The following is a 21,428-nucleotide window of genomic DNA, read 5'->3' as shown; positions in this document are numbered from 1 at the left end:
AAAGAACAAAAAAAAAAAGAAATAAAGAAGTAATGCCACACACGTACAGCCATCTGTTCTTTGACAAAACTGACAATAACAAGAAATTGGGAAAGAATTCCCTATTTAATAAATGGTGTTGGAAAAACTGGCTAGCCATCTGCAGAAAGCTAAAACTGGACTCCTTTCTTACACCTTATACAAAAATTAACTCCAGATGGATTGAAGGTTTAAACATAATACCTAACACCATAAAAACCGGAGAAGAAAACCTGGGCAATACTATTCAGGACATAGGCATAGGCAAGTACTTCATGACTAAAACACCAAAAGCAATGGCAACAAAAGCCAAAATAGACAAATGGGATCTAATTAAACTTAAGAGCTTCTGTACAGCAAAAGAAGCAATCATCAGAGTGACCCGGCAACCAACAGAATGGGAAACATTTTTGCAATCTACTCATCTGACAAAGAGCTAATATCCAGAATCTGCAAAGAACTTAAACAAATTTACAAGAGAAAAACAACCCCATCAAAAAGTGGGTGAAGGATACGAACAGATACTTTTCAAAAGAAGACATTTATGCAGCCAATAAACATATGAAAAAATGCTCATCATCACTGGTCATTAGAGAAATGCAAATCAAAACCACATTGAGACACCATCTCATAGTAGTTAAAATGGCAATCATTAAACAATCTGGAGACAACCGTAGCCAGAGAGGATATGGAGAAATAGGAACACTTTTACACTGCTGGTGGGAGTGTAAATTAGTCTAACCATTGTGGAAGACAGTGTGACTATCCCTCAAGGATCTAGAAATAGAAATACCATTTGACCCAGCAATCTTATTACTGGGTATATACACAAAGGGTTATAAATCATTCTATTATAGACACACATGCACACATATGTTCATTGCAGTACTGTTTATAATAGCAAAGACTTGGACCCAACCCAAATGCCCATCAATGATAGACTGGATAAAGAAAATGTGGCACAGATACACCATGGAATACTATGCAGCCATAAAAACGGATAAGTTCATGTCCTTTGCAGGGACATGGATGAAGCTAGAAACCATCATTCTCAGCAAACTGACACAAGAACAGAAAACCAAACACCACATGCTCTCACTCATAAGTGGGTGTTGAACAATGAGAACACAAGGACACAGAGAGAGGAACATCACACACCGGGGCCTATTGGGGAATGGGCATCTAGGGGAGGGTTAGCAGGGGATGAGGGGATTGGGGAGGGATAACATTAGGAGGAATACCTAATGTAGGTGATGGGGGTATGGATACAGCAAACCACTGTGACATGTGTATACCTATGTAACAAACCTGCACAATCTGCGCATGTACCCCAGAACTTAAAGTATATAAAAAAGAATAGAGAAAAAAATCATATTAGGTGGAAAAAAAGAAACCAAAAAACTTGCACTCAATGACTGCATTTTTGTTTTAAAAGGTAGAGAGAAAGGAAAGAAAGAAGGAAGGGACAGAGACAGGGAAAGAAGGAGAGGAGTGAGGGACAGAAAGAAGCAAAAGAACTGAAAGATATGAAACAAATATATTTAAATTCATTATTCTTGGATCATAGATATTTATAACTTTCTTCTTTGAAGCTTCTAATATAGATATTTATATTTTAGAAAATTTTTGTCAATGATTTATGGGAAACAAAAAAATTAACAGTGACCCTACAAAAACACCCCTGACCTCACCATAACCACAACAAAACATAGCACAAAAATGAGCCAGGCACAGACACTCACAACAGTAATTCCAGCAATTTGGGAGGCCAAGGTGGGTGGATCATTTGAGGCCAGGAGCTTGAGACCAGCCTACCCCACATGGTGAAACCTCGTCTCTACTAAAAATACAAAAATTAGCTGGGCATGGTGGTGGGCTCTGATAGCGGCAGCTACTCCAGAGGTTGAGGCAAGAGAATTGCTTGAACCTAAGAGGCAGAGGTTGCAGTGAGCCAAGATTGCATTGCACCACTGCATTCCAGCCTGGGTGATAGGGTGAGACTCCTCTGTATTAAAAACAAACAAATATATATATATACATATATATATATATATGAAAATATATATATACACACACTTGTTTTATATACATATGTATATATAAAACAAGCATATATATATACTTGTTTTATGTATATATATATAAAACAGATATATATATGCTTGTTTTATACATATATATACTTGTTTTATGTGTATGTATATATTATGTATATATGTTTTATGTCTATATGTATATAAACAAGTATACATATGTACTTGTTTGTTTTATATATATATACACACACATATATACATATATACACACATATATGTGTGTATATATACACATATATATTAAAAACAAACAAGTATATATATATACTTATATTAAAAACAAACCGCATTAAAAACAAACCATATTAAAAACAAAGTGTATATACACACACACACACACACACACACACACACACACACACACATATACATATAATATGTATGTACGACGGGGATGGATATATATATGTATGTATGACGGGGGATAGATATATATGTACGTATGTATGTATGATGGGGGGATGGACACAGCAAACCACCATGGCATGTGTACAGCTATGTAACAATCCTGCACAACCTGCACATGTACCCAGGAACTTAAAGTATTACAAAATTTAAAGAAAACCAATATAGAAATTATTTAGGAAAAGATATTGTCAGCCATTTTTAGTGGTATATATTTATTTTTGAAAAGTGACTTTATCATTGACTAGCAGAGAATACATTTTTGGTTTCTACGTTTAGGTCTCAACATCTTCCTTTATGTTGATCCTATGCTTTTTGAGACTCCAATTTCAATGGAATTACATCTGACACTCAGCAAAATCAATTAAGAATTTAGTAACTGTCATAGGGAAAATACTAGGTCAGCTGATGTCATTAGATACAACCTGGAAGTTTCACAGATATAAATATCTGAAAATTTATTTAAATATTAAAAAACGATGTTAATATTAAGAAGTAGGAAACATCCAATAAATTGTAATACAGCTGTATAATGGAGTATTATGTAGGCAGTGAAAGAATGTGGTAAGTTGGCATGAGGTGGTACAAACAGTTGATTGTCATAGTGATCAGTTAAAATAAAACAAAGGTCAAATCACAGAATGGTTTATTAAGAATAATTCAATTGTATTAAGTAAGTTACTTGTGACTACAGGCATAACTCATTGTATTGTGCATCACTTTATCGTGCTTTGCAGACATTGTGTATTTTGCAAATTGAGGGTTTGTGACAACCCTGGGATGGACAAGTCGATCAGCATCATTTTTCCAACAGCATGTGCTCGCTTCATGTCTCTGTATTCCGTTTTGGTGATCCTTGCAATATCTCAAATATTTTTATTGTTATAATATCCATTATGGTGTCCTGTGGTCAGTGGTCTTTGATATTACTATTGTAATTGTTTTCTATGAACCAAATCCATTTAAGATGGCAAACTTAATGAATAAACATTGAGTGTATTCTCACTGTTTTCACCAGCCTTTCCCTATCTCTCTTCTTCTCTTGAGACTTCCCTATTCACTGAAACATAGTAATATTGAAATTGGTCTAAATTAATAACACTACAGTGGTCCTTAAGCATTCAAGTAAAAGTAAGAGTCACATGTCTCTTACATTAAATCAAAAATTAGAAATGATTAAACTTAATGAGAAAGTCATGGTGAAAGCTGAAATAGGCTGAAAACTAATCCTCCTACACCAAACAGTCAAATTGTTAATGAAAAGGAAAAGTTCTTGAAGGAAATTAAAATTGTTCCTCCAATGAGCTCTTGAATTATATGAAAGGAAAACAGCTTTATTGCTGTCATGGAGAAAATTTGAGCAGCCTGCATAGATCAAACCAGCCACAACATTACCTTAAGCCAAAGCCTAATCCAGAGCAAGGCCCCAACTCCTCAATTCTGTCATGGTTGAAAGAGGAGAAGAAGCTGCAGAAGAGAAGTGTGAAGCTGCTAGGAGTAGAGACTGGTTCATGAGGTTTAAGGAAATATGCCATCTCCAGAATATAAAAGTGCAAGGTGAAGAAGCAGGTGCTGATGGAGAAGCTGCAGCAAGTTATCCAGAAGATCCAGCTAAGATAATTGATGAAGGTGGTTATGCTGACCAACAGGTGTTCAATGTATACAGAAAAGCCTTCTATTGGAAGAAGATGCTATCTAGGACTTTTATAGCTAGAGATGAAAAGTCAGTGTCTAGCTTCAAAGCTGCAAAGAACAGGCTTAATCTCTTGCCAGGTGCTAATGCAGCTGATGACTTTAAGTTGAAGCCAATGCTCATTTGCCTTTCCAAAATCCCTGGAACCCTTAAGGATTATGCTATATCTACACTGTCTGTGCTCTATAAATGTAACAACAAAGCCCAGGTGACAGCACATCTGTTTACAGCATGATATGCTAAATATTTTAAGCCTACACTTGAGGCCTACCACTCAGAACAAAAGACTCTTTTCAAAACATTACTGCTCGTTGACAGTGCACTTGGTCACCCAAGAGCTCTGATGGAGATATACAAAGAGGTGAATGTTGTTTTCATGCTGCTAACACAATATCTATTCTGCAACCCATGAATTGAGGAGTAATTTTGACTCCAAGTCTTATTATTTAGGAAATATATTTTGTAGGACTATAGCTGCCACAGAGAGAGATTCCTCTGATGGATTGGGACAACATACCTTGAAAATCTTCTAGAAAGAATTCACCATTCTAGATACCATTAAGGACATTTGTGATTTATGGGAGGAAATAAAAATATCACTATTAAGAAGGGCTTGAAAGCAATTTATTCCAACCCTTATATGTAACTGAGAGGTCAAGACTTCAGTACAGGAAGGAAGTGTAGACATGGTAGAAACAGGAAGAGAATTAGAATTAGAACTGGAGCCTGAAGATGTGATTGAATTGCTGCAATCTCATCATAAAACATTAAGGGATGAACAGTTTATAGAAAAACAAAGTGGTTTCTTGAGATTTAATCTACTCCAGTGAAGATGCTAAGAACATTGTTAAAATAACAAAAAGGACTTAGAATACTGCATAAATTTAGTTAACAGAGCAGTGGCATGGTTTGAGAGGATACATGCAATTTTAAAAGAACTTCTACTGTGACTAAAATGCTGTCAAATAGCTTTGCATGCTATTGAGAAATCTTTTTGCCAAGGAAGAGTAAATCAATGCAGCAAACTTCATTTTGTCTTATTTTAAGACATTTCCATGACCACTCCAGTCTTTAGCAACCCTCACTCTGATGAGTCAGCAGCCATCAACATTGAGGCAATTCCCTCCACCAGAAAAGAAATTATGATTCAGGCCAGGCACAGTGGCTCAAACCTGTAACCCCAGCACTTTGGGAGACCAAGGCCAAGGTGTGTGGATCATAAGGTCAGTAGATCAAGACCATCCTCACTAACATAGTGAAACCCTGGCTCTTTTGAAAATACAAAAAATTAGCCAAGCATGGTTGCAAGTGCCTGTAGTCCCAGCTACTTGGGAGCCTGAGGCAGGAGAATCGCTTCAACCCGGGAGGCAGATGTTGCAGAGAGCCGAGATCGTGCCGCTGCACTCCAGCCTCTGCCACAGAGCAAGAATCTGTCTCAAAAAAAAACAAAAAATGAATATGATTCATGAAGGGTCAGGTGATTATTAGTATTTTTTTAGGAACAAAGTATTTTTAAATTAAGGTGTTTTAGATGCAATGCACACTTAATAGACTACAGTATAGTGGTAACATAACTTTTGTGTGAACTAGGAAGCCAAAATTTGTATTGACTTGTTTATTGGGACATTTGCTTTATTGCAGTGATCTGAAACCAAATCTGTAATATCTACAAGGTATGCCTTATACCTGTTCTAGTATACAAAACTGACTAACTCTGGGAAGGAAAGATGATCAGAAAGACTGATCTTTTAACCTTTTTTATGCAGTATATCTCTGTGTCTTTTTATGTGTGCTATTGGTTTGTCATATACTGAAGAAATATTTCATAACAGAGCCTTTTAAATTACTGAGGAATATTCAGTTCTATAATGCCAAGCAATAAGGTAAAAATACATGGTCTTTCATGATATGGTCAAATTCCTATTTCTATACTTATTAACATATAAAATGTATAATCAAATGGCTGTTAAAATTCAAAACAGAAGTAAGACGATCTAATACATTGATGTTATTATAACTTTATATATTGATATAAAAGGGCACTAAAGTTAAAGATAAAACTATTTTGTGTCATAGTATAATTTTTAGTACTTAAATAATAATAATAGTAGTTATAATAGCTAACATTTGTTAAAGTTGCCAAAGGATTGAAATGTGCATTATTATCTCATTTGAGCCTCGTAACTGTCCTGTAAGTTATGGATGAATATAATATAACTTTAATGGAAATTATCCCCAATCTCCACACTCCAGAAACATAAGCATTAGACACAGATATAATGTTGCATTTAAAAACACATTGTAAATATAAACTGAAACACAGATTTAGAAAATATATTTATCTTAAACTTTACCTCATTGGAAGTTTAGAAGGATAAAATGTACCATATTAACATATCCTATGTACAAGAGCAAACTGTTTATCTATATATAAAACCCTTGCTTGGAATTATTACAATGTATAAATAAAGTCTAGTTTGCTCCATGTACAGTGAGTTTATACTAAGTAGGGTTAAAAAAAAATCCCTTCTTTGTTGCAGCAGTGGGTAAAGCTGCCACAAGCCACACTTGTTATCTGAAATACCACACATGTAGGATTCATAAGACACAATAATAACACAAATTTATTTCTTTTATTGTCCCTGTAAACCCCTTCAAGGAGGTTAATGTTTGTTTTTGTTTCCTGGATGAAATCCCAATCAGAGCCTGTAACTTTTCCTGTAATTTTCTGATTTAACAAAGGTCTCCAGTCACATTAGTCTCTCCAATGGATCCAAGAGATCCACTCCAGTAACTGTTAGGTTCAGGCAAACTAACCCTCAAAACTCAAAACTTCATTACAATTTGAAGTTCTCTTGTTTCCCTTCTTTGTCTTACCAAATGCAGGAAGACTTCAGAGAAAAAGGAGTGAGAGGCTGCCTGGCACCCTTCTCCTTTCTCCTCTTGCATGCTTGGAACAGAAAGAAGCAGCAAAGAGCGGGCAGAGTCTCACTTCTGTGCTCCTTGTGAGAAGATGGTAACCTGTCCACTGTGTATCTCCCATTTCCCAGGAAAAAAAAAAAAGCCTTTAGACAAGGCTTTCCTATCCTCCCAGCATACTTCGTTATCACTTCAAAGGACCATTGGAAGGGCTCATTTTTCTCAACTTTTATTTTAGGTTCAGGGGATACATGTGCAGGTTAGTTACATGGGTATATTTTATGATGCTGAGGATTGGGGTACAAGTTATCTGGTCACCCAAGTACCAAAAAAGTAGTTTTGCAGTCCTCATTCCCCTTCTCCCCTTCTCCATTACAGAATCTATTGGTCCCATCTTTATGTCCATGTGTATCCAATGTTTAGCTCCCACTTATAGATGAGAACATGTGGTATTTGATTTTCTGTTCCTGCATTAATTCATTTAGGATAATGGCCTTCAGCTGTATCTGTGCTGCAAAAAACATGGCGTTGTTCTTTTTTATGGCTGCATAGTATTCCATGATACATACATACCATATTTTCTTTATCCAGTGCAACATTGAGGGGCATCTAGATTGATTCCATATATTTGCTATTGTGAATAGTACTACAATGAACATAAAAGTGTCTGTGTCTTTTGGTATAATGATTTGTTTTCCTCTGGGTGTCTACCCAGTAATGAGATCACTGAGTCAAATGGTAGTTCTAAGTTTTCTGCGAAATCTTTACACTGCTTTCCACAGTGGCTGAACTAATTTGCATTCCCACCAACAATGTATAAGCATCCCTTTTCTCTACAACCTTGCCAGCATTGGCTGTTTTGTGACTTTTAAAATTGTCAACTTCAAACGCTAAACAGGAGAAGCAGAGGGTGAGTGTGGTTGAAGGTGGAAAGTGAGTGAACAAGAAAGGCTGTTCCCTAAATGCAGAAACCAAATGAAACTAATTTGAGAAAATCCTCTTCACACACTAATGCACCTAAGTCAGCATCTCTGCATGAACCCTGAAAGCTTTCTTAACTTTTAATATATATAATTTCATTTTAATTGTACTACTCAGATACCCGTTATGTTATTTTAATCTTGGTTATCATTACATTTATATGTATACACATTTAGGTATACATTATGCATATCACATATATGTATTAAAGATATATGGCATCTTTAAATGAGCTTTTTAAAAGTAATTTTAGTGTTAATGTTAGCATGTAAAAAATTTAATATTTTCCAGATAAGAAAGATCAAGAAATAATTATTTTAATGATATTTTTCCTATATAGGTATAAATTTTTCATCTCAGAAGTTTTATTAAATAGCAACTAGAAAAACAAGCAATTGGTCCAGTGAAATTTTTTGAGTGAAAGTAAGTTGACATTGTCACTTTACATTTAAATATTTGTAAAATTTGTTGTTTCAGAAAAGAAATTCAACCTTTATAAATGTTGACAAGACCAAATAGGGATGCATAAGGTAATGCTTACTTCCTGCATCCTTGGAAACCACCTAACTCTATGTTATCTAATCAGTAAATTCACTATCTACCTGCTACAATCAATATCTGTTTTTGAATTTCAGATATATCTTTTCCAATTCCTTGAAGGAAAAAATGGAAATGAGGAGCTTATCATTCACTTTACACCTTAGGGGGAAAAATGTACATTTCTATTACAACTTGGGCATCACAGAACAAGTATAAACACCTGAATTTAGGGTTTCTACATTCTAGTAGACAAGATTTTCCAGCTGACATTTGTTTGGCAACCAGTGGGAAATGATTCTCTTATTACTCTGTTTATCTCTTTTGGCAAATGGTGTGGCCATATAAGCACCCTAAGCAGTTTATTTGTCACAGAAGCCAAACGGTTTTGAGGCCTAGGGTTCATGATATGGTTATGAATGAGTGCTAAGGAATTATTTAATCACAGTCTGGATAATTCTTCATGTGTTTATCTATCTTTACACTCATAAAGAAGATTATTTGACAAACTCCTGCATTCTACAAAATATATACTGTGTGTCTACTCCATTCAAGCTCAATTTTAGGTGCTCAGGATAAAAATATAAGGGGAACATTAATACCTGCCTTCAGGACTTTATAGAATGGAGATAGGCATGCTAACCAAATGCTACGTATTGTTGCTTTAATAAAGTTACATTCCAGATGCAGAAAGAACTTAAGGCAGGTTGCTGACAGTTACCTGGGAGAATCCAAGATGTATTTAAGGAGCAGAAGAGCCTGGAGCTAAGACTGACAGGATGAATAGGCACTCAGGTGACAGTCAGCAGCAGACATGACAAATGAAAGGAATATTAGGTGTGAAAGCATGAAGAAGTCTGACAGGCTCTGGGAACACTAAGTAATTCAGAAAGAGAAAATGGGATGTGGAATCAGGTAAGGTATAACATTTATGGAAGTTTCTTACTAAGAAGGATCTATTATATTATGCAAACAAACAAAGTTTTATTATCTGATTAAAATAATTAAATTTTCAGCTTGTGATTGGCCGCATATATGTGGTGAATTACTCTGAAATGAGGATGGATTAGAGAAAGGTAAGCATAGAGGAAGAAAGGTAACTAAAGAGAATCATAGCAGAATCCAAGAGAGAAGTGTGAGAATTAGTGCAGGTCAGCGAGGATGGAGAGGAGGTGACCAAAAAGACGCTTGAGGCAGTAAGAACATGTTGAGTTAATGATGATAGATGGTCATCAAGAGGAGAAATCCAGAATGATGCTCTTGTGTTTCTAGATTGGACTAAGAGAATTATGTTAACAAAATAAAGGATATAAATGGGAAGTTTGTTTTGTTTTGTTAAGAGTTTGAGAAAAAGAAAGTTCTCTTTAGGTTACACCGAATTTAAAGCTCTTTTGTGTATTTCCATATCATGGAATAACAATATGCTAAAACCTATATTTTTCTGTTTTACATGATTAGAGGGTTTTCATGAAATCACTATAAATGATCCGATACAGTTGGTATCTCATTTTTAACATTTAAATCGCTGATATCAGAATAATTAAGCCAAAAGTTCTGTTGGGATTTCACAATTTAAAGAAAATATAGAGTTAATGGTTCTCAAGACCTTGAGAGGAATTATTTGTTAATGCCAGATTATCTTTTTTAGTATCATTCACAAAGGAATTCCCTCACAAATGTTTTTGAACATAGCTTATGTAGTGCACCCATTCACACTTTCCAGTGGAGTGCAGAGCAGGAAGTGTAAGAAATTTCAGTGATAATAAGAGTGTTACCATCAGTAGCCGAATCACAGCAGGGTCAACAAGAGGCTGACACAGCCCCTGGAGTGTAGTAAGATAAATAACATTGCACTTACCAAATTGCATCTTGACCAGAATATTGGAGATATGGGTGGAAAGAAGATGTTGATAAATCATGTAGGGTCAAGGTAGAGGTTAATGAGAATCTCCCAGGCTAATATTGAATAACGCATGGTTGTTAAATCGTCTTTCAAAGAAGGTGGGTTTTAGCACATTCAAGACCTTTCTGGAAAGGGGCATTTAATTTCTGAGCCGGGGCTAACTTGTTAGTTATAACATAAGAAAGAGCTGGCACTTCCTCAATGGTCCTCTTTCTCTGCCTTAGTCTCAGTCTCCTCCAAAAATTGTTAAAGTTTTTCTTGTTTGGAAAGGTGCCAAACTACTTGGCCTGCTTGACACTTAATCATTAGTATTCCCAGAGTGCACAGGCATTTAATCCAATGAATCCAAAAACGTAAATTTTAAATGTACTTATTTTTAAAAAGGGCTTGACAGACTGAAAGTTCTTATTTTTCTTTCCATTTTTTTCCCCTTCTACCATTTGCCATTATCTACGGTATGCTTGCATGGGATAGAAATAACTCTTTTAGGGTCGGCATATTTTATATTGGTGTGTTTACCTCCAATGTCCAAACTTGAACAGGTTTATGATTATGAAAAAGAGGCAATCTGCTAGGGATATTAGTACATAAATCATTGTCAGGAAACCAATCCTGTGTTTCAAAGCAGCAAAAAAGCTTTTAAAGTATTGATATAGGTCTAACCTAAAGAGAGAGCAGCATTTTTTCTTTTGTCCTATCTGGATATTTTGTAAGATGTGGTCTTTTTTAAAAGATAAAGAAATTCAATTGATTAAATATTTCTATAAATAGATTCATGCAACAGAGATTAATTAAAGAAAATCTGTCAAAAGTGAAGGTTTTTTTCTCTATCCATCATTGTATATGTCATTTTAAAATTTCAGACTTGGAAATGTAAATCATTCTTTTAGAACTAGGCACATAACCAAAACAACAACTAATGCATATTTCAAAAATAGCACACACAGAACAATCATTCTAACTCATGTTAAGAATTTAGAAGAGGAGTAAAGGTCTATTGTTTAAGTTGGTTGAATTCTAACATATAAATTATGCTGAGACATTTAAATGGTGTACATTTTTAAACATTATTCAAAACATCTTCATTAAAATGTTTATATTCAGCCTATTATATTGTTCCTTGGATTATGCAGTAAAGTTTGTTGGGTGACACACCAAAAATCATCTAAACAACAATGTTGAACAAAACTTTTTAGGTCATAATTATTTACCTCATTGTTAAGATATTTCTACATATTCTTCCTAAATAGGACAAGCTCAGAAACACAGAATCAAGTGGACAAAAGGCAAAGTCATTTTAAACGGCTAGTTCAATTAAACTCAAATTTTAAAATTCACTAAAATTTGAGACTTGGTTTAAGACTTGGCTCTGCTATTGGTTGCTTGTGTCTTGACTTCAAACAAGTTTTAAACCCTTCTCAGTTTTTCGCAGGTATAAACAAATGGAAAACAAAATTATTTCTAAGCACGCTTTCTATTCTATGGTTCAACAGCTCTATGATAAAAATCAATTTAAATGATGAATTATCATTCTTTTTATTTCTGAATGTCATACACTTTAAGACAACTCCTCAAATTTTCTTAGTATAAGAATATAAATAATATTAACTTTCATGAGACAAAAATTCTCTTTTCTTTAATGAACAGTCAGTCTACATGATGAAGGCAATAAACCGATAGTCAAATTAACCTTATCTGATTGGACACTGTGGTAATTTCTGTGGAAAGCAAGTGGAGGAAGGAAACTCACCTCAAAGGAAGCAGTGGAAAAAGTAGAAATAGAGAAAGACAAATATTACTTCGGAAAATTTCTTGCCCAGAAGAAATAATGCAACAGAATGGTTAAGATTATGAAAATAAATGAGAGTTTGAATTATGGTACCATAGAGTGCTCATTGTCTCACATCGATCAGATAAATTATCCATCCCTTAAACCTTAGTTTCCTAATCTATACAATGCAGATAAAAACAGAAACCAAATCTAGAGTTGCTTTAAGGATTAAATGAAGTAATTCATTAAAGGGGTTAGCACAGTGCCTAGCAAGTGCTCTGTAGCTTGGACAGGTTTCAAGTATAGATTTTAGTCTTGCTGGAAACCTCAGAGATGCTTGAGAAATCAACCTTCAGTTTACTAGTCTTACAGAACATGCCAAACATGAGCAATGGTAATTCTACATTTCCTTGCTAGTGATGAAGAGAGAGATATGTAGCAGCATCTCCGGAGACGCCCTAAAGCAAGATGACCACCAGAGGCTGGGAGAGAGCAATTTTTTCCATCTGATTCCTCACCTGCATGGGTGATAACAACAAGTAATGTAAATCCTCAAAGAGAATTGTGCAGGAAATAAAGTTGTACCTTCATCTGGAATCATCACACAGCCATATTTGGCAATGCAGGATGTATATTCTTTGCTATTAAAATTATTTTATTCTTTACCTTTTTATCATGCATATTTTCTTTCCATTTTTACAGCCAGAAGAAAAAGCATCAAATTTTGTGTTTCCTCTTAGCAGGCTTTATCAACTTTGATCAAAGGCCATCCCACAATCCCAGTTTTTTATAGAAAATCTCATAAGCTATCTTAAGTAGTGGATCTGAAAATGGTTAGATCAATCTGGGAAAGAGTACAGAGGGCAAATCAGAGGTGGCCTTAACAAAATGTTACTTTCAGAAAGAAGAATGTTCCTGTATGCGCTTTTTGTTAGGCTCAACTGCTCAGATTCCTCTTATTTCCCCTTCAATATGTTCCCTGCAAACCCACAAAACACAGTTTGTTTATACTCACTCACTTACAAGTGTGTGCTCCACTATCTTATTGGCTGGTAACAAGTAACAATCCCTGCTGAATCAGATTACTTTAAATAACTATCCTAAATCTGTGTTAAACATTAACCTGTCATTTTGTTGTTCCTGGGGTCTGTTTTTTTTAATAAAGATAATGCCTGTCTTTTTGGTCAAATATTGTCTTTTGAAGGAAATTCAAATGTCCTGAAATACAATTATATTTGTAATTGACTTAATAGCAAAAGCAAAACAATATTAAAAAAAAAAAAACTTTCATTTAAATATAATGAACATTTTAACATTAACCTAATTTTGAGGTACTGAAACTTTTAAATATTTTGTTGTTATTTAATTAAGCTTTTCTTAGTGCTAGCACAGTAAGAATGACAGGCAACTGTCTAAACCTCTAAATGTAACACCTTCAAAAACAATCTGTAAGTTGTGCTCAGTTTTCTATTGCTTTTTAAAGCTCAACTAGAATAAATATACTTAATTTGTGTTTGTTCAATGAGTCTTGCCTAAATTCATATCAAAACGACATAAATCATGGAGTCAAAAGTAGATTTGTCTATGCTGTTTCGTCTGGAGTCATTTTCTATACTGATTTAATTTAAATGATAATTGTTGATTTTTCTCTTCATTTTTCCTCTAGTCTTATTTCCATGCTCTCCTCTATTGCTGTTGCGTCTTTTGGTGAGTGTCAGGAACTCATATTACAAAATTAAAACACTTTGGACCACTGCATCAGTAGATAAGAGTAGTATAAAGCTGATTAAATTATTATGAAATTAAATGAAATAATAAGCTTTGAGTAATTACAACAGCAACCAGATTCATGACAATATGTGTAGGTGTATTCAGATGCTGCTGATTAGAAAAGCACCTATTTATAAACTTGAGCAATGAACAAAGTGATACTCTCCAAAATTTGTTTCTATCTTTTCAAAGTTGCAGAAGATACAAAAAAAAAAAAAAATCAACCATGTGTGCCATGAAAATATTTAACACCAATATATTTAAGTGGAAGAGTAGAGGAGATCATAAAGCTTATATGTTCTAATACAGAAAGCCCACAAAGGAGCATTTAAACACTGCGACAAATTTGTAAAGAAATGGTAACACTACACAGTTTTGCCACATATTAAGAGGGAGCAAGCAACTCTCCCACTGTTTTTTGTCTGTCATTGCTGTTACATGTTCACAGTAGTTTTGCCTTGTGAATTTGTAGTTGCAGCATTCCTCTTGGTCTGATGCTGGGGAAAAGAAGAGGAGAATATGTAGTTAATGGATCATTAAGAACCAGAGAAATTAAGTAGAATAAGAGATCTCAGAGAGATGTCAGAATTATTTAACCCAGTGTGCCTGTCACTCCTGCCTTGAGATGTAGCATAGCAAGGAGCAATAGACTTCAAAACAGGAAGAACTAAGAAGGCTGACCCTGGCCATTAAAAGAGGCTTTCTTAACACATATGAGGATGGTTAACAAAGAGCAGTGTTACTTGTAATCAAGGCTTTTTCTAGCCAAATGCTAGATTAGAGGAAAATGCTGAATGTCACTGAACTTTGTGACCAACCTGAGCAATCAAAAGGACAGCATGAAGGTAAAGCTGTAGAAATTCACATGTACAGAGACTGCCAATGTGGAAGAAGTTAAGAAGTAACTCCAGTATAGTGTTAGGTCACTAGTAGCTCAAAAAATAATTTTGAAGATGTAGAAAGAACCTTCTTTGTGATTGGGTTAGAAACAAGAGGGTGACATATCAGTTTAACATAATTCAATGAGAGGGGAATATTAGAAGATCTTCAATCCCTACTAGTTTAAGAAGGCATTCTCAGATCCAACAGCAGTATCTGCCAAAGTTTGTATTGACTTTTCAAGTCAAAAATCAAGCCACAACATAGATAAACTTTGAATACACTCTACTCAGTGAAAGTGACTGGTCATAAAAGACCACATATTCCTTTCTATTAATATAAAATATCAAGATGAGGTAAATCCAGTGATTGCCTCAGTCTGTGGCTTAGGAAAAAAATGGGAGTCACTGCTATTGGGTGTGGGGTTTTGTTTGGAATTACAAAAATATTCTGAAATTAGGTAGCGATGATGGCTGTACAAACTCTGTGAATATACCAAAAAATAATGTATACTTTAAATGGGTGAATTATGTGATAGGGAAATTTTATCTCAATAAAATTGCTATACAAAAGCAACAGGAAGAAAACATTGCCCACAATCTTAGATGAGATCTGAGAATTACATTGATTGAAGTGTTGACTGTTAGCATAATCCCTGCGGTAGGAAAATGACATGCATGGATGAAAAGCCTAAATAGTGTAACTATACTTATAAGACTGTATATGGAATCAGTTTCTAAAGAACCACATGAATTCCCAAGTGTAATTTAGGAGTTTGTGAAAAGAGGCAGTAGAGACAAAGAATGTTCTAATGGCATATAAAAGAGTCTATCAAACATAGCAATCATTGTTTTTCTTTCAGGGCAAAAGTAGGAATTATTTCACTTCTTGATAAAGAGAAAGAATATCACATGCTTTTTTAAAGCCTCACAAAAACTTAGTCACATAATTTTTTGTACTTTCCATTTCTTGTTGAAGTAGCTGAGAAAATAGAGAGGCTGATTAATTTGAGCAATCCAGAGTCTATAGAGGACATAGCCTAGATTGGAATCCAGGCCCTTTAGCACTAAACCTTGTGGTTTTTCTGTATATCATGCTGTCTGTGGCAGGATTCCACCAATTTAACATACTTAGAGTTCTAGCTTTCTTTGTAGCCAATATCCTGCTGGAAATGACTGCACAATGAGAACACACATTCTACTTTGTGTGGGGATTCACTGAAGGTCGTGGCAAAAATATTAAAGGAAAAAATATTAGAGATAGCTTTAAGGAATAATCACAAACCTTCTTGGAAGGAAAACAGGTTTTTGCATAGTTTCCGTGAAAGTTTCAGCTGAAGGCAGCCTAAATTCCCTTTACTTTTAGTTAATAAGAAAAGCAAATAGCTAGAGTATGTGGAGGAGTTTATCTGAATAACTTGTTTACTCAGGTGGTCTTAAAACTAAACTTTGAGCCAGATGGTCCTCTCAGGAGGTAGACCAATGAGACTACCCTCCAATGGTGTTTGCTTTAGGCCTCAGAACCTAGCCTTTAATCTTTCTCCACATGTGTGTTGACTTACAGCCTCTGTTACTAATTCTATACTGAATAAATGTAGAGAAGGCCAGCTAGTCAAGGTTGTGTAGCTGTAATCTTTCTGTGAGTGGCTCATGATCCCCTAGCCAATTTGTTCACCAGAAATTTGTGTCTGAGTGCATTTATTTATCCTTTATGCAGCTAAGGTCTGTAGGACAGACCCCAGCAGATGGTGACCTCAACATGATGCCCTGTGTGAGGCAACTCGGCAAGTGAAGAGGACCCTGACTTGGCCATTGCTGTGAAAGGAGCATGACAGACCCCCTGAAAATGAACGTCCAGAAGACTGCACAGGCAAGTGAGTAAAACAGTAAGTCAGTAAGTCATTAGCACTCACTGATGATTACCAAGTTTGGGGGGGATTGTTCAGGCTGAAGTTTTATTCATAATAAAAAGTTATTAGCTCAATAGAAACAGTATATAAAAATATTAAAACAGTTGCTTAAGGCTAGTAGAGTCTCAGTTTCACAGGCTCAATAAAAAAACTTAACACAAGTTGTTGCTTCACTTCATCCATAATTCCTAGCAGAGAGTACACTAGACATAAAGCTCAAAGAACAAGTGAAGGGAAATCTTACATAACAGCATGCACAAAGGCAACAGTCCAAGTAACATCATCACAAAGTAAAAATAAAAAAGAAGAAATAGAAGTTTTACCTGAGCCCCCTCCTCCAATAGATAAGCAAGCAGCATTACAAGAGAAGCTCTTAGCCTGCCCAGTAATACAAGATTGACAAGGCAATTGAGTACATAAAACGATAAAGGAAAACATTAGAGGCCGAAGCTGCAAGACCAACCAAGCAGTAAGCAGAGAGAAAGACTCAACAGTATGAAAGCTCGCAAACTCAGAGCCAGCAAATGCTCACAAGAACTCAGCCTGCCCATTAGCAAAGGCAACAATGAGCCAAGCCCAGCGTGCCAGAGTTAGCCTGCTAAGGAAGAGCAGGAGGTGCGCACAAGCAAGTCTGTACAAGAAAGTCCACCTAGCCAGCAACAGCCACCCACTGGCAAGAAGGAGCAGCACACGTGACAAGCAGCTGCCATCCCAAGACACTTACCGCCACTACTCTGCAGTGCTGCAAGCAGCCCACCAGTGAAATTTCATATTTTCCTTGTTTACAAGCTTTGCTAAGATTTAAGTAAAATTTAAGAATTTGTAAGACATTTTTTCTGATAATAGCGACTGCTGTTATTCCAACCCTGTTCTGGTACAGCTCTCTCAAAATCCTATTAAAGTATAACAATAGCCTCTGAAAAGAAAGAAATTACAGCTAGCCCATCAATTAGTGAAAAGCAATTAAAAGATAGACATATGGTTATGCTCCCCAGTAGAAAAGAATTTTCTAATTGACTGATAAATTGCAAAACCTGTTTTCTATCTTAAAAAGCAACACTATTAGCACAAGCCTTGTTTACCTTTAATTTTCTAAAATTAGATGACAAATTTCAATCAACTGTAGAAAAGCACTTTGCTAAAACCTCTTTAGAAAGATTAAAGAAATAGAAAGAATAAGTAAAAGAAAGACAAAAAAGACAGAGATCAAAAATAAACTTAGAAAGTAAGACTAAAGAGAAAATAGTGAAAAAAAGAAAGAAGAAAAAAAAGACAAGCAAAAAAAGAAAAGAAAAAAGAAAAAGACAGTTAAAGCATGTTAAAGATTGTGAAAGTCATAAAAATGTTGTAAGAAAGAATTTATGCAAAAAAAGGTTTAAATTTTTTGATTTAGCAAAATGAACACAGCTTGAAGAAGATGGCTTTAGTTAATGTTTTTTTTCTCTGCCTATGTTATACTAGAACCTACATTATACTTTCATAATGCAAGAGCACTTGCATTTTTATTGTGTGTAAAATTTGGTGCAATCACTCTGAAAATTGGTAGTACTGACTTAACGTGAACAAAAGAACACTCTATGACCAACCAGTTCTACTCCTGGTCATAGAAACAACAAAATGCACATACATGTTCACCAAATAACATTTACAAGAATGTTCCTCATAGAACTATTGGTTTTAGCAAAACGAACAAACAAACAAAAAGCTTGGAAATGATCAAAAGGAAATATATTTGTTATGCTCAATTAGTGAAATACTATAGAGCAATCTCCCAAAAAATCTGAAAACATACACTGCAACATCAATAAATCTGTAAAACAAACAAACAAAAAACACTATTGAGGGAAAAAAGGCATAAAGGGTCTTCAACAAGTTTATGGAAAATATGTATTTTGAAAAACCTATGTATAAATTTCAAAACACTTGCAACAAAATAAACTTACAGTAATTTTTTACAATATGTCTAAACTAGATCTGGTTTGAGGCACTAAGAATATTAGACATCAAAGAGAAGCATGAATTCTATTAAAGTTGAAACAAAAACATCAAATTCTTGGGTATAAGAATGGCGAAATTCTTTATGCCTTACAGTTTATAAGAGCAATGCCCACAAAAAAATTAACAGTTTATAAAGTAGATACGTTCTTTTATTATGAAGCAAGATGATATGGATGATAAATCCTACAGTGGCAGACCATTCACATCAATTGATGAGGAAAAAATCATCTTGCTTGTGCCCAGATTGAACAGGACTGACGATTAACAATGTAAACAATAACCAATGCCATAGACATCTCATTTGGCTCAGCTTGCACATTTCTGACTAAAAAATTAAGTTTGAGCAAGCCTTTTATTCAATGGTTGCCAAAATCATTGTGTTCAGATCAGCTGCAGACAAAAGCAGAGCTTTCAATGGAAATTGTAAAGATGTGGGATCAAGATCCTGAAGTTTTTCTCAACAACTAATAACAGAAGATGTAATGTGGCTTTACCTGCATGGTTTTGAAGACAAAGCACAATCTAAGCAATGGTTACCAACAAGTGGGAGTGGCCCAGTCACAGCAAAAGCAGACCCACAAGAGCAAATGTTATGGCAGCAGTGTTTTGGGATGCTCAGGCATTTTACTGCTAACTTTCTGGAATACCAAAGAACGATAACATATGCTTATTATGAGAGTGCTTTGAGCAACTTAGCCAAAGCTGCAGCAGGAACATGTCCAGGAAAGCTTGGCCAGAGGAGTTGTTCCCCACCACCGCAATGCTCCTGATCATTTCTCTCAGCAACAAGGGCAATTTTGTGAGTTTCAATGGGAAATCATTAGGCATCTACCTTATCATCATGATTTGGCTCCTTCAGGCTTTTTTTTGTTTTCTAATCTGAAAAAATCTTTTAAAAACACTAATTTTTTCTTTAGGTAAGGGTGTTAAAAAGACTTCATTCACATGATTAAATTCTCAGGATCTTCAGTTTTGTATTTGTTTGTTTGTTTTTCTGAGATGGAGTCTTGCACCCAGCCTAAGCTAGAGTGCAGTTGCACAATCTTAGCTCACTGCAATCTCTGCCTCCCAGGTTCAAACAATTCACCTGCCTCTGCCTCCTGAGTAGCTGGGATTACAGGCATGGGCCACCACACCTGGCTAATTTTTGTATTTTTAGTAGAGGCAGGTTTTCACTATGTTGGCCAGGCTGGTCTCGAACTCCTGATCTCGTGATCCACCTGCCTCAGCCTTCCAAAGTGGTGGATTACCAGTGTGAGCCACCATGCCCATCCAATCTTCAGTTTTTTAGTGATGGACTAAATGGCTGGTACCATTACTTCCAAAAGTGTCTTGAACTTTAGGAAACTTATATGAAGATATAAAGTTGTATTTTTTATTTTTCTTTTAATTCCATATTTCCACAAACTTTTAAAGTCCCCTTGTATGATTCTATACATACAGTATAATACAATATAATTTCCTTTATAGAGTTCAAAACCAGAAAAAATATATTATAGAAAAAATAATCTAATTACCAATCTAGTATTGTAAAAACTAATTTAAAATCAGGATAATGGTTAATCCTGTGTGATTTGGGAGTATACTGCTTGAAAGTAGAAATGAGAGGGACTTCTCAGATACCAGCAATGCACTATTTCTTATACGGATGCTGGTTTTGTGAATATGTTTGCCTAATAAAAAATTGAACAAGCTATACACTTATGATTTTTTGCCTCTTTATATATGTATAAATATACATATTCAAATATACATAGTATGTGGGTTCCTTCAGGAGAGGTATCCTGAATTCTTAGCTTTTTGCCAACAATTTTGTGTGTAAAATATGCATGTGAGAGAGCTTCCTCATTACACAGTGAAGCAGGTGCTAGGAGAAAACCTGTACTATAATTTATGTGCTAGTTTATTTCAATCTAGCATCTACACAGAATAACACAACACGGCACGGTACACAAATAACATATTGCCCCAGGATATATACCTAAGGATACCTGACATTATCTGAGAGGTCATTTTGACACTACAGAGATGCAATATAGTCAAAGAAACAAATGTGTGCTTGTGATAATATTCTAGGAAGTATTCACGAGCAGGTGGCACTGAGGAGGTAACATTTCACAAGAGCCAACAGTGTCGAGCACTTGGGCCACAGCTTTCTTGGCAAGAAGAAACAGTAAATGCCAAACCCCTGGGGCGAAAAGCAACATGGAATTTATAAAAAATAGAACAAGACCTGTTTGCTAGCTATAGTGGTGGCACAGAGAAATGACAGAGATGATCAAACAAGCAAGCAGTAGCGGGGTAATTCAGGTCAATGCAGCTAAGAAAAATGAGTTTTAGTGCAACTCTGAAGTCATTGGAAGGTTAAAGAAGGTCAGTGACATGATCTAACAGGCACTTTTAAAAGTTCACTCTGTCCGCTATATAGACAATGGGTTGTTGGGAAGTAAGGTAACTGCTGAAGACCCAAGGAGAGGGGAGGCTAGCTTAGAGTTGACGGGATGTGTTGAAGGTATGTATAGTGGTGATGCACATAGAAGAATCAAATG

This window comes from Cebus imitator, unplaced genomic scaffold, assembly GCF_001604975.1.
Source record: "Cebus imitator isolate Cc_AM_T3 unplaced genomic scaffold, Cebus_imitator-1.0 Scaffold12, whole genome shotgun sequence".
Lineage (NCBI taxonomy): Eukaryota > Metazoa > Chordata > Mammalia > Primates > Cebidae > Cebus > Cebus imitator.
Note: the sequence above shows the minus strand (reverse complement) of the source record.